We start from the raw sequence: 13,174 nt of genomic DNA, 5'->3' as shown, positions 1-13,174 counted from the left end.
TGTCACTCTGTGTGTGTGTGAGGTACAACACAATAATTTAGTGATGCTGAAAACGTTCCCTTCTCCCTCCGGAACTGCCTTGGAATCACCTTCCCTTTGTAGATTAATCTACTCCTGTGTCTGTATGAGGAAAATATGGTTTCTATGAAAAAAACTCATTGTTTATTTAAAAGGACTGACACCAAACGGCCACACTATGGGGATACAACACCATGAGTAGGAACAGGAGGACTTGTGGCACCTTAGAGACGAACAAATTTAGTGGAGCATGAGCTTTCGTGAGCTACATCAGATGCATGCAGTGGAAAATACAGTGGGGAGACTCCTATACACAGAGAACATGAAACAATGGGGGTTACCCTACACACTGTAACGAGAGTGATCAGGTAAGGTGAGCTATTACCAGGAGGAGAGCCGGGTGGGGTCGGGGGGAACCTTTTGTAGTGATCATTGGAATTAATTTGCAAACTGGATACAGTTAACTTAGGCTTGAATACAGACTGGGAGTGGATGGGTCATTACACAAAGTAAAACACTATTTCCCCATGTTTATTTCCCGCCCCCACTGCTCTCACATGTTCTTGTCAACTGCTGGCAATGGCTGACCTTGATTACCACTGGAAATCAGAGAAAAAAGACGAGAGCAGAGTGGTTTCTAGACACCCACCCATCCATCTAGTACAGACACACAGACTTTTCTAAGGCATTAACTTTTCCTTCTCCTTTATGATTCTTTAATGCCTCTGGAAATACCAATTCCTAGAGGCCCCTTTCACAGAGCAAACAACCACAGAGCAATGAGAAAGCTGGGGGCTGCCAGGTTGTTGAGGGCAAGTCTTGAAAGGGATGCCCAAACAATCCAGCTGGATCCCCGGCAACCAGATGTGGGGATTAGCTGCACAGCTGTGGCTGCTGCTCTGAGGGGAGCGGCATAAACTACCTGCCTGTGGATGCAGCCCACCAGCTGGTTCTCCTGGGGCAGATGGTGAGTGGTTGGGCAGGGATGCTGCACCGGCTGGGGTCTGAAATATGAACAGGGGTCTAAGGAACCTCAGCATCACAGTCATCAGGAGTCCAAGCTGCTTGGGGTGAGCTTGTGGGCAATGGCCCAACTGGATTGTTTGTGTATCCCTTTCGCCACGTCCCTTGTGATCCACCAGGGCTTGCAGCACCATGGAAGAGTACCCCTTGCGGTTTATGTAGTGCCCGCCCCGCTGTTCCAGGGCCAAGAGAGGGATATGCGTTATGTCTATCGCCCCGCCGCAGTCAGGGAACCCCAGCGCATGAAAGCCATCCACACTGGTCTGCACATTTCCCAAAGTCACGACCCTTGATAGCAGCTGATCAATGATTGTGTTGGCTATTTGGATCACAGCAGGCCCCACAGAAGATTTGCCCACTCTAAACTTATTCCCGACTGACTGCTAGATGTCGGGCGTTGCAAGCTTCCGCAGGGCTATGGCCACTCACTTCTGAACTGTGAGGGCGGCTCTCATTTTGGTGTCTTTGCACTTCAGGGCAGGAGACAGCAAGTCGCAAAGCTCCATGAAAGTGGCCCTTACGCATACAAAAGTTTCTCAGCCACTGGGAATCATCCCACACCAGCAACGCGATGAGGCCCCAGCAGTCTGCGCTTGTTTCCTGGGCCCAGAATCGGCGTGCCACGGCATGAACCTGGCCCAGCGCCACCATGATCTCCAAATTGCCACACGCCGTGCCATCTTTGTCCATGTCCTCATCAGTATAGTAATCGCACGGTCGTCGTTTCCTCGCCCCGTTTTGCATGGACTGCACATACTGCTGGATAATGCGCGAGGTATTTACAATGCTCAAAACTTCAGCGGAGATCTGAGCGGGCTCCATGGCACCTGCACGGGGAATCCTGGAAAACGGGCGCGAAATGTAGGAGAGCAGAGCGGCAGGGAAAGAGGTGCTGTTTGGTTCGTGGTAGCCGAACAAAGGCGGGAAATGGTTGTCTTCTGTGGCTTTCACGGAGGCAGGAGCCCAGGACAGACAACCCGGAGAAGCTCGGAAGCGTGGCACCAGCGGGAGAGCAGAGTTGGAGGCAGAAGAGTTCGATGAGGAAGAGAAAGAGCAGAAAGTAGAGAAGGGGAGAGGAAATGAGAGGCAGATTCATAGTTGCAGGAGAGCAAGCGGTGCACCGTCTGCTGAAAGCAGTACGGCGTCTGCATGCCAAAAAGGCGTGAAACGATTGTCTGCCAGAGCTTCCTGATGACATGCACCAGAAACACCCGCAAGAATGTTTTTGCCCCATCGTGCACTGGGAGCGTAACCCAGAATTCCAGTGGGCGGCGGGAACTGCGGGAACTGTGGGATAGCGACCCACGGTGCACCTGCTCCGACGTTCGATGCTAGCCTCGGTACTGAGGACGCACTCTGCCGAATTCACGCGCTTCAGTGGGGACACCGAAGCCTGAATGTCTAAAATAGCTCCCGAAATTTCGAATCGAATAATTTTGAACTAATTTCATACTGTACACGTACCGTTAGAAAAGTCTGTGTGTGTGTGTTAGATGGATGGGAGGGTGTCTAGAAACCACTCAGCTCTAGTCTTTTTTTCTCTGATTTATGTTAGAAAATCTAAAGCAGGGAGCAAGAAGAGTTGCCTTCTCTGAGGCTTGAACTCAGGACCTTCAGATTATGAGACTGATGTGCTGCCTGCTGCGCTAAGAAGGCTTGGAAGAGCTTTAGGCTCGGTGCTTATAGAACCAGCTGAGCAGCGGGGAACCAGCTGAGCAGCAAACAGCAGGACTTTGCCTGGGAGTTCACCTGGAGTGAGCCCACTGAGGCTTAAACCCTAACGACTTCTCTGAGGAATTACTGCATCTCCGGAGGAAGCTCATAGTAGGAAGGTAATATGGATGGGGAGTGTTCAACTGTTGTGACCTGCACTGGATGTGCCATCTTTGTCTTTCTTCCAGAGGACAGAAGCGACTTTGTCTGTACAAAGTGCAAGCTGGTCTCCATAGTGGAAGAGAAGGTTCAAGGTCTGGAGCAACAGGTATCGACCCTGCGTTGCATAAGAGAAACTGAAGATTTCCTGGACAGACGTCAGGATATGCTTCTATGGGCACAAGGTTCTGAAGATTCAGAGCAGGCTGCGCAGCAGGGACAGGAGGACTGTGAAGAAATCTGCCAACATGTGACCTCCAGAAGAAGAAGGGGGAAAGTCCATGGACCAGCAAAGCGGACACAGGAAAGAAACCATTTTCATGTTCTCTCCACAGGTACCATTGCGGGGAGTGACCCAGATGATACGTCTGGGGGAAGGGAGCAGAAGGAGACTCCACCAGTTGAAAGGCATGAGATGCACTGTCCTAGGGTTGGGGGTTCCACGACCATCACTCCCAAGAGAAGGAGGTGGGCGGTGGTGGTCGGGGACTCTCTCCTCAGGAGGACTGAGTCATCTATCTGCCGCCCTGACCGGGAAAACAGAGAAGTCTGCTGCTTGCCGGGGGCTAAGATTCGCGATGTGACGGAGAGACTGCCGAGACTCATCAAGCCCTCGGATTGCTACCCCTTCCTGCTTTTCCATGTGGGCACCAATGATACTGCCAAGAATTACCTTGAGCGGATCACTGCAGACTACGTGGCTCTGGGAAGAAGGATAAAGGAGTTTGAGGTGCAAGTGGTGTTCTCGTCCATCCTCCCCATGGAAGGAAAAGGCCTGGGTAGAGACCGTCAAATCGTGGAAGTCAAGGAATGGCTACACAGGTGGTGTCGGAGAGAAGGCTTTGGATTCTTTGACCATGGGATGGTGTTCAAAGTAGGAGGAGTGCTAGGCAGAGACGGGCTCCACTTAACGAAGAGAGGGAAGAGCATCTTCGTGAGCAGACTGGCTAACCTAGTGAGGAGGGCTTTAAACTAGGTTCACCAGGGAAAGGAGACCAAAGCCCTGAGGTAAGTGGGGAAGCGGGATACCGGGAGGAAGCACGAGCTGGAGCGTGTGAGAGGGGAGGGCTCCTGCCTCATACTGAGAACAAGGGGCGATCAGCGGGTTATCTCAAGTGCCTATATACAAATGCACAAAGCCTGGGACACAAGCAGGGAGAACTGGAGATCCTGGCCAAGTCAGGGAATTATGATGTGATTGGAATAACGGAGACTTGGTGGGATAACTCGCATGACTGGAGTGCTGTCATGGATGGATATAAACTGTTCAGGAAGGACAGGGAGGCCAGAAAAGGTGGGGGAGTTGCACTGTATGTAAGGGAGCAGTATGACTGCTCAGAGCTCAACAATGAAACTGTAGAAAAACCTGAGAGTCTCTGGATTAAGTTTAGAAGCCTGAGCAACAAGAGTGATGCAGTGGTGGGAGTCTCCTATAGACCACCAGACCAGGGGGATGAGTGGATGAGGCTTTCTTCCGGCAACTCGCAGAAGCTACAAGATGGCATGCCCTGGTTCTCATGGGCGACTTCAATCATCCTGATATCTGCTGGGAGAGCAATATAGCGGTGCACAGACAATCCAGGAACTTTTTGGAAACTGTAGGGGACAATTTCCTGGTGCAAGTGCTGGAGGAACCGACTAGGGGCAGAGCTCTTCTTGACCTGCTGCTCACAAAGCGGGAAGAATTAGTAGGGGAAGCAAAAGTGGATGGGAACCTGGGAGGCAGTGACCATGAGATGGTCGACTTCAGGATCCTGACACAAGGAGGAAAGGAAAGCAGCAGAATACGGACTCTGAACTTCAGAAAAGCAGACTTTGACTCCCTCAGGGAACTGATGGGAAAGATCCCCTGGGAGAATAACATGAGGGGGAAAGGAGTCCAGGAGAGCTGGCTGTATTTTAAAGAATCCTTATTGAGGTTACAGAGACAAACCATCCCGATGTGTAGAAAGAATAGTAAATATGGTAGGCGACCAGCTTGGCTTAACAGAGAAATCCTTGCTGATCTTAAACACAAAAAAGAGGCTTACAAGAAGCGGAAGATTGGACAAATGACCACAGATGAGTATATAAATATTGCTCAGGCATGCAGAAGTGAAATCAGGAAGGCCAAATCACACCTGGAGTTGCAGCTAGCGAGCGAAGTTAAGAGTAACAAGAAGGGTTTCTTCAGGTATTTTGGCAATAAGAAGAAAGCCGAGGAAACTGTGGGCCCATTACTAAATGAGACAGGCAACCTAGTGACAGAGGATGTGGAAAAAGCTAACATACTCAATGCTTTTTTTGCCTCTGTCTTCACGAAAAAGGTCAGCTCCCAGACGACTGCACTGGGCAGCACAGCTTTGCACCAACGTCCACATTTCAGACCTTCCTCTCCTGGCACTTTCCATGTGAATTAGGACAAGCAAGCTGGGGAAGCTCCATGGGGTAATAGAAACTAGGGCAAACCTCACTCAAGATGTGGCTTTCCAGCAATGAGACTCCAGTCCATTTTAACAGGAAGAAAATCTCCTCTATTCTGGTTTAGCCGCATTTGACTCCTTCTGCCCGTCTTCTTCCTCCCCCATCAGTCCCTTTCCTTCCCCATTGGGGCCATGCAGAGGGGAGCCCCAGTCAGTCTCGGTCACCGAGAGGCTGTATCCCATAAGGGGAGGGAGGGGTCGCTGTAAAGCATTGATAATGGAGAGGGGAGGGGTGTGTGTGGTTAGGGGGAGAAAGGCTGGAGAACTAACAGTGGGGCCCAGAGAGATTCCCCCACAGACTGAGGAGATCCCCTGCTGCCCACCATCACCCAGCTCTGGGAAGAACAACTTGGGATTGCTTGGGGAAGCCACCTTTAAGAACACAAGTGTTCCATGCTAGTTACATTTTAATAAGACCAAAGCCGCCTCAAACCCAGTGTCACAATCACTGGGACGACTTTGTCCTGACATTTTACCGGCCGCAGCCACAAAGCGAGTCAAATTACGGCTCCCGTTCGGCATCAAGGCCCACAGACGAACCCGGAGGCTTTTCCTTCCTCAGGTTCTGCCGTCATTTCATTGCTGGCCTGTTCCGAGATTCATCGTTGTGCAAAGCAGCGTCAGGCCCTGAAACTGGACGAGCCCAGAACAGAGGCTGCCTTCATTTAACTTTCCAAAAACCAACCCGCCAAAATGTGGATTAGCACCCATGCTCCTCCAGCCGCAGGGGAGGCGCCTCATCTGGGCCCCTGGTGCCTGTGCTCCAGCAACATAAGACCACAGGGGCCTGGCTCCACCAAAGTCCGGGGCCCGGTGTCTCCCCCAGCCCCGCCTGCTGCCCCCGGGCAATTTAAAAGGGCCCAGGAACCATCACCGGCAGCACAAGGGGGCTAAGGCGGCTTCCTGCCCACCCTCGCTCCGTGTAACCCTTCTGCCCGTCAGAGTTGGCAGCAACAAGGGCCAGGTTCAGTATCTAGGGGATCCATTCCAATAACACAATGCAAACCGGCTCGAGCCCCCACCCAGTGACCTGGGACAAATATGTACCACCCCCGCTGGGCGCCTCCCAGAGGCAATCCTTCCCCTCTCGCAAGCACCTAGTCTGAGTGTAGCAAAAAGCCTTTTAATAACAGAGAGAAACAATGTGGCATTATGTTGGGGAAACAGCACCAACAGGATTCATAACACAACCCACGAGCAAAAAAAAACCCACCCCAAGCAAATTGGGGCATTCCCTTTCCCTTTGGTTCTTGAGTCCAGCAACCCCAAATCACCCAAAGTCCCAAAAGTCCAATGACCCAAAAGTCTCTGTCCCTGGTCAGGGCAGCCCCAAAGTTTAAAAGTTTATCTGCAGAGCTTTACCTCCCAACCTGGGTGGAGATGGGGGCGGGGGTAAGAGGCACCTTACATGATCTGAAGCTGACTGCCCCACAGCCCCATAGGCCTCCGCTCCACCAGCCGCCCCACAAACTGCTTCGCTCAGCTCCGCTCCGCGGCCCACCAGCAGCTCCCGCCGTCCCACGAACTGCTCCACCAGCCTGTCCACGAGGCACTCCAGCCGTCCGGCAAACTTCTCCACAATAGATCTTCAGGCTCCCCCACTACTGAACACAACGCTCAGTGATTTCGGCTCTTACTCAGTTCAGCTCTTTGGTGAAGTCCGCTTGTAGTAGGGGAGCCTCAGTGCTGGGACACCATTAGCCCAAAATGAGCTTAGCAGCCTGTAACTAGAGTCCTAACGGAATCAAAATTAGCTCTGAGATTCCACAGTGGAGAGAAAAGGAAGAGCAATTAGCATGTAAGGCCATCACCAAGGGACCCATGGCACCAAGTATTAATACTTACCCCCAACCTCTCTCAATTCACAGCGTTTTGGAACCCATGACCCTTGCCTAGCGAGTGCTACTTAGTTGATGGTGAGTCCCTCCATCATAACAAAAGGCCAAGTACAGTTCCCAGCACAGTTCCCATAATCAGGGTAATAACAATTTATTCTTCCTGCCCCAATAACAGAGACACTGGGGATCCCACAGCAGCCAAAGTGAGCATTTGGGCAGCTATGGCCTCGTTCTAGGCGGGGTGGGTGTGCCGATGCAAATGAGATCGGCCCCTGAAGTTCTTTTCCACAACTTGCCAGACCTCACCACCAGATGTCAGGGTGAGGCTCACCCTGACACTGCTTACACTCCGTGTGGCCTGCCAGTCTCGGAAGCGGCTGGCGCGTCCCTGCAGCCCCGGGGGTGGGGGGATCTCCACACGCTGCCCCTGCCCCGAGGGCCGACTCTGCCATCTGTGGCAATGGGAGCTGCTGGGGTGGTGTCCGTGGGCAGCGATGGGCAGAGACCCCCCACCTAGGAGCTGCTGCCAGAGGGGGGTGTGGGTCGCTTTTGGGAGATCCCTGAGGTAAGAGCTGCACCCTCATTCTCTCCCGCACCCCAAGCCCCAGCCCAGACCCCAACCCCCTGCACCCAAACTCCCTCCCAGAGTCCACTCCCTGCACTCCCTCCTCCACCCTATCCCCATGCCCTAGCCCAGAGCCCACACCCAAACTCCCTCCCAGAGCCTGCGCCCGCACCCCCTCCTGCACCCCAACCCCCAACCCCAACCCAGATCCCGCACCCAAAGTTCCTCCCACAGGCCTCCCCCCACACCTGCTCTCGCACCCCAACCCTCTTCCCCAGTCCAGAGCCCACCCCTTGCACCCAACTCCCTCCCATAGCCCGACCTGCACCCTCTCCTGCACCCCAACCCCCTCCCCCAGCCCAGAGCCCACACCTGAACTCCCTCCCAGAACCTGGCCACCCCACCCATTCCTGCACCCAATGCCCTGCCCCAGCCAAGACCCCACACCTGCACCCAAACTGCCTCCCAGAGCCTGTACCCCTCACCCCCTCCCACACCCTAACCCCCTGCCCCAGCCCAGAGCCCACACCACACATCCAATTCCCTCCCAGAGCCTGCCCCCACACCTGCTCCTGCACCCCAACCCCCTGCCCCAGCCCAGACCCCGCACCCTTCATTCCCTCCTGCACCCCAACACCCTGCCGCAAACCACAGCCCACACCCAAACTCCCTCCCAGAGCCCAACCCCTTTCCCTCTCCCTCCCATACCCAAACTCCCAGAGCCTTAGGCAGATGTGCGGGGAGGTGGACGGGGAGGCAGGACTTGGTCCCATTCTGGAAACCACCAAAAATTGTAGAAACCTGCCGCCCCTGTCCAGCCCAACCTTCTGCGGGTGCCCCTCAGGCCCCACCCGTGAAGGGTTTGAAGCTTGCATTGCTTAAATTCCAGGATGCTGGGGGACTTCAGCTCCCCTTTGTCCAGCGGGAACCTTCAGCCCACTCCCAACCAGATTCTTGTCCATGGCATGACTGTCGGGGGGCTGGGCCCCTCTTTGTCTTTTCTCTCTGGGACAGACCAGGGTACCTAGAACTGGGGTATCTGAGCACCCAGGACCTTCTATGGAGATGCCCTTCCCCTTCCCCTTCCCCTTCTGTGGTCCCATCTGTCATTGACTCCAGCCTGTTTTCTATCCATCATCAGCACCATCCTAAGCCAGCTGCACCCGCCTCAAAAAGACAGTGTCCCCTGATGGGTGTAAATCATAGAATCATAGAATATCCTCATTTACACATTTCTTTGGCAGTCATGATAGGAGACAAAGGGTTTCTATTCCCAACTTGAAGGCAAGGAGTGCATTAGGGGCAACTCCAAGGGAAAGACTATTGATGGAGATCTCAATCTAAATTCTACACGAGTTTTGTTATCTTCCCTTTTGGTTCTATCCCTGGAAATTCCCCCCGACTAGTCTGCTGAAAGATAAAATCATCTAAATCTGCCTCCAAAGAACCTGACCGGCTGAAGCAGGAGGAGACCTGAGAGACGGCCACTTTCAAATCAAAAGGGAACGCTGAGACCTGCCTGTTGCCACCCCCACCCCCACCCGTCCCGAGGAGAAGGAGGCACCGACCTGTCGTGTGCGATCTAATGAGCAGGGAAAGAATCTGGGAATTACCTTCTGTAAAAACTCATCCTTTTGTTCCTCAAACACCTGTGGAAATAGCTGATTCAAGAAGTTGTTGACAGAGGGATGGTCCGCGTCTCTCAGCAGCTCCTTGGGTCACCAGCCGTTGTCAACCAAGCCAGTTGGCAGACTGAGGGCAGGGCAAGAATGCTGACCCCCAACACTCTTTGCTGTTGGCCTCCGTGACATCACAATCAGCTTGTGCATAAACACACACAGACCCCACCCAGAGAGACACACCCCCACTGAGCAACTCCCCACGCTCCCTCCCAGCACTTCCTGCCCACCCCAGAACAGCTGTTTCATGGAATTGAGGATGCTCCGGGAGGGTCGGTTCGGGGCGGGGACATGGCACACTTGGGGCACTGCATGGGATTCTTCTCTCCTCAGTGCACGGCTCAGCACTTGTCCTTGCTGAACCTCATCAGATTTCTTTTGGCCCAATCCTCTAATTGGTCTGGGTCACTCTGAACCCTATCCCGACCCTCCAGCATATCTCCCTCTTCCCCCAGCTTAGTGTCATCTGCGAACTTGCTGAGGGTGCAATCCATCCCATCCTCCAGATCATGCACAAAGATGGTGAAGAAAACCGGCCCCCAGAGTGACCCGTGGGGAAGCGGGGGAGGGGGTGGAGGAGAGGAGGCAGACGGTGAGTGGCAGGGACCCCACAGAGCGGGGTGCAGTGGAGGAGAGGGGGAAATCATCCAGGCAGCGGTGGGCAGTGTGGGCTGGGAGAAGGGGTGAGGCAGATACAGGAAGAGATGGAGCACAGGCGGGGCACTGGGGCCCAGGCACCCGGGGCCTGGTCATTGTTGGCACCAAGAGAGGAGAGGAGACGGAGACGGAGACGGAGACGGAGACAGAGTATGTGTGATGGCCAACGCACTGGAGGAGAGACAGAGAAAAACATGGTAGGATAGCAAGCAACTCACCTCCTGGAGTCATCTGTGATGAAGCGGGACTTCATGTTTCCTCTGAATCGTGTGGGGGTGCCTCAGTTTCCCGTATGCAGTTCTTAAGGATCTAGGGGGTGGGGTAAGGGTGTATGATCGTTGCAGAGCTCTGGAGGGCAGGTGTGTGCAGGGGTCTGGACACAGAGAATGGCCGACACCCTCTTTCCTGGCACCTGATGCCCTGGGCCCTTCCCCCCTGCAAGGTGAGAGCTAAAGGGTTGGAGAACAAAGGAATCGGGTGCCCTCCTGGCCGGGGACAGGGACAAAGCCCAGAGGAGGAGGGGCTGGGGGGAGTTTCAGTTGGGGGCTGGCTGGAGACATGGAGTGAAGGGCAGACGGGGTTGTCTGGCTCACTGCCCCCCCCCCCAAAATGGACCCGGCTGAGGGGTCCTGTTCTCTGCACCTGCAAGCTCTGTGTCAGACCATGTCCCTGTCGTCTAATAAACCTCTGTTTTCCTGGCTGGCTGAGAGTCCCGTCTGACTGCGGAGTTGGGGGGCAGGACCCTCTGCCCCCCCCCAGGACCCCGCCTGGGCGGACTGGCTGTGGGAAGCGCAGGGAGGGGCAGAGGAGGCTGAAGGCTCCGAGGTCAGAGCCAGGAAGGTGGAGCCGGGGGAGCTGTGTGTCCTGCAGACAGGCTGCTCCCCGAGAGGAGACTTCCCCAGAGTCCTGCCTGGCTTCCTGGGGAGCAGTCCCAGAGCATCGCCCGGGGACCCCGGGACATCCTCCTCCTCGATGAAACCTTCTGCCGTGTGACATGCTGTGTGTGTCGTGTTGCGTGTGTCGTGTGACGTGTTGTGTGTGTGACTTGTGTGTTGTTTTGTGTGTGTGAGATGTGTTTATGTGTGCGTGTTGTGGTCCGTGTTGAGTGTGTGTGTGTGCCATGTTGTATACCGTGTTGTGTGCATGTGACGGTGTGTGCCGTTTTGTGTGCATGTTGTGTGTGTCGGTGTCATGTGTCGTGTTGTGTGTGGGTGTGTGATATTTTGTGTGCGAAGTTTTGTGCATCGTGTTGTGTGTGTGTGTCACGTGTGCCGTTTTGTGTGTCATGTGAGGTGTTGTGTGTCATATTGTGTGTGTGTGTCGGTGTTGTGTGTGATTTCTTTGTCACGTTGTCTGCTGTTTTGTGCGTCAAGTGTGTGTGTGTGTATGTGTCGGTGTCGTGTGTTGTGTGTGATTTTTGTGTGTCGTGTTGTGTGCTGTTTTGTGTGTCAGTTTATTTGTGTGTCATGTTGTTTGTGTCTTTCGGTGTCCTGTGTTGTGTGTGTGTGAGAGTGTTCTCTCTGTGTGTGTCGGTGTCGTGTTGTGTGTGTGTGTGTCAGTGTTGTCTGTCGTGTTTTCTGTGTGTTGTCTTGGGTGGCCCCTCAGGGTACTGCACAAACCATTTCCATCGTGGAGAAACAGTGACACCAGGTGGCCAATCCAGATAATGGACAAACCATTTCCCTCACAGAGCAACAGTGACACCGGGTGGCTAATCCAGGTATTGCACAAAGCATTTCCCTAATGGAGCAACAGTGACACTCGGTGGCCACTCTGGGTAATGCACAAATAATTTCCTTAACGGAGCAACAGTGACACCGGGTGGCCAGTCAGTGTAATGCACAAATCATTTCCCTCCTGGACCAACAGTGACACCGGGTGGCCACTTGGAGTAATGCAGAAAGCATTTCCTCACGGAGCAATGGGGACACTGTGTGGCCAATTCAGGTATTGCACAAATCATTTCCCTCCTGGACCAACAGTGACAGTGGGTGGCTAAACCAGGTATTGCACAAAGCATTTCCCTTATGGAGCAACAGTGACACCGGGCGGCCCCTTGGAGTAACACACAAATCATTTCCTCCCGGAGCACCCGTTGCACAAACTGAGTTTAATAATAATAATAAACAACAAATAGTTTCACTAGAAAAGGCAGATTTTCAGTGATTAGAAGGGATAGCAAACAGAAGAAGGCAGATGGCTAAGCAAATACAAATACACACACATACTAAGCCTAAGATCTAAAAGAGACTGGATTCAAGAAGTCATTTCCCATCCTAAAGGTCTTTTGGCAACTTGAAGAGTTTCTGTAGCTTAGACTTCCCGTTGTTTCTCTTTACAGACTAGACTCCTGTCTTAGTCTGGACTCCCCCCTTCTCATTCCCTTTGTCTCTTCAGGTACTTTCTGCAGCCTTTCTACTGCCCTGCATGATTTTCCTCCGCTCCGACTTCTCCATGGCTCCCGAGACCTCACCTGTGGGAATGCACACCTACCCGTGTCCTACAAAGGGAGATGGCACCCGGAGAGCAGAGGAGAGAGAGCGAGTTGGCGAACACACGAGAAGACGGCGAGTGCGGACGAGGAACTGGCAGCGCCGACCTGGCAGCCGTGTCTGCAGCGGGCAGAGAGCAGAGGCCTGGTTCCGCCTCCTTGGAAAGAGGCCCAAGCGGCTCAGGCCCCTCCTGCCGCGTTCCCCTCCGGCGAGAGCTCCGGCACCATTCCTCGCCAGAGCCGCTGCGAGAGCCGAGCCGGAGCCCTCGCTCCACAGCGCTCGACGGGGGCTGGGAATCTCGCCCTCGGCCCTGCCGCCCTCTTCCCTCCCGCCCACACCGGCCCCACGCGCCGCCCAGAGACCGAGTTCCCCCGACCGTCCCCGCTCCGCTCTCGCCCCCGCGGGGGGTCGTCTCCGGGGTGTGATTTCGGTGTCGTGTCCTCTGCCGTCTTGTGTGTCGTGTGACGTGTCGTAGGCGTGTGAGACGTCGTGTGTGTCAGTGTGTTTGCCGTCTCTCTGTGTGTGAGTCGTCGTGAGTCGGCGGATGTGTGTGTCAGTGGGTGTGGGC

At 54.1% G+C, this 13,174-nt stretch overlaps 1 protein-coding gene and 1 non-coding gene across 2 annotated transcripts in view; one reads left to right on the top strand and one right to left on the bottom strand.

The window, feature by feature from the left end:
- Positions 1-13,174, top strand: part of LOC140904567 (uncharacterized) — a 708,751-nt gene that overhangs the window by 634,794 nt on the left and 60,783 nt on the right.
- TRNAM-CAU (transfer RNA methionine (anticodon CAU)) lies at positions 2,625-2,697 on the bottom strand. Its single transcript has one exon. It is a non-coding gene; the product is annotated as a tRNA-Met (tRNA).

Source organism: Lepidochelys kempii, unplaced genomic scaffold (assembly GCF_965140285.1).
Source record: "Lepidochelys kempii isolate rLepKem1 unplaced genomic scaffold, rLepKem1.hap1 scaffold_29, whole genome shotgun sequence".
Taxonomy (NCBI): domain Eukaryota; kingdom Metazoa; phylum Chordata; order Testudines; family Cheloniidae; genus Lepidochelys; species Lepidochelys kempii.
The sequence above is the reverse complement of the archived record's forward strand: the minus strand, read 5'-3'. Positions and strand labels throughout refer to the sequence as shown.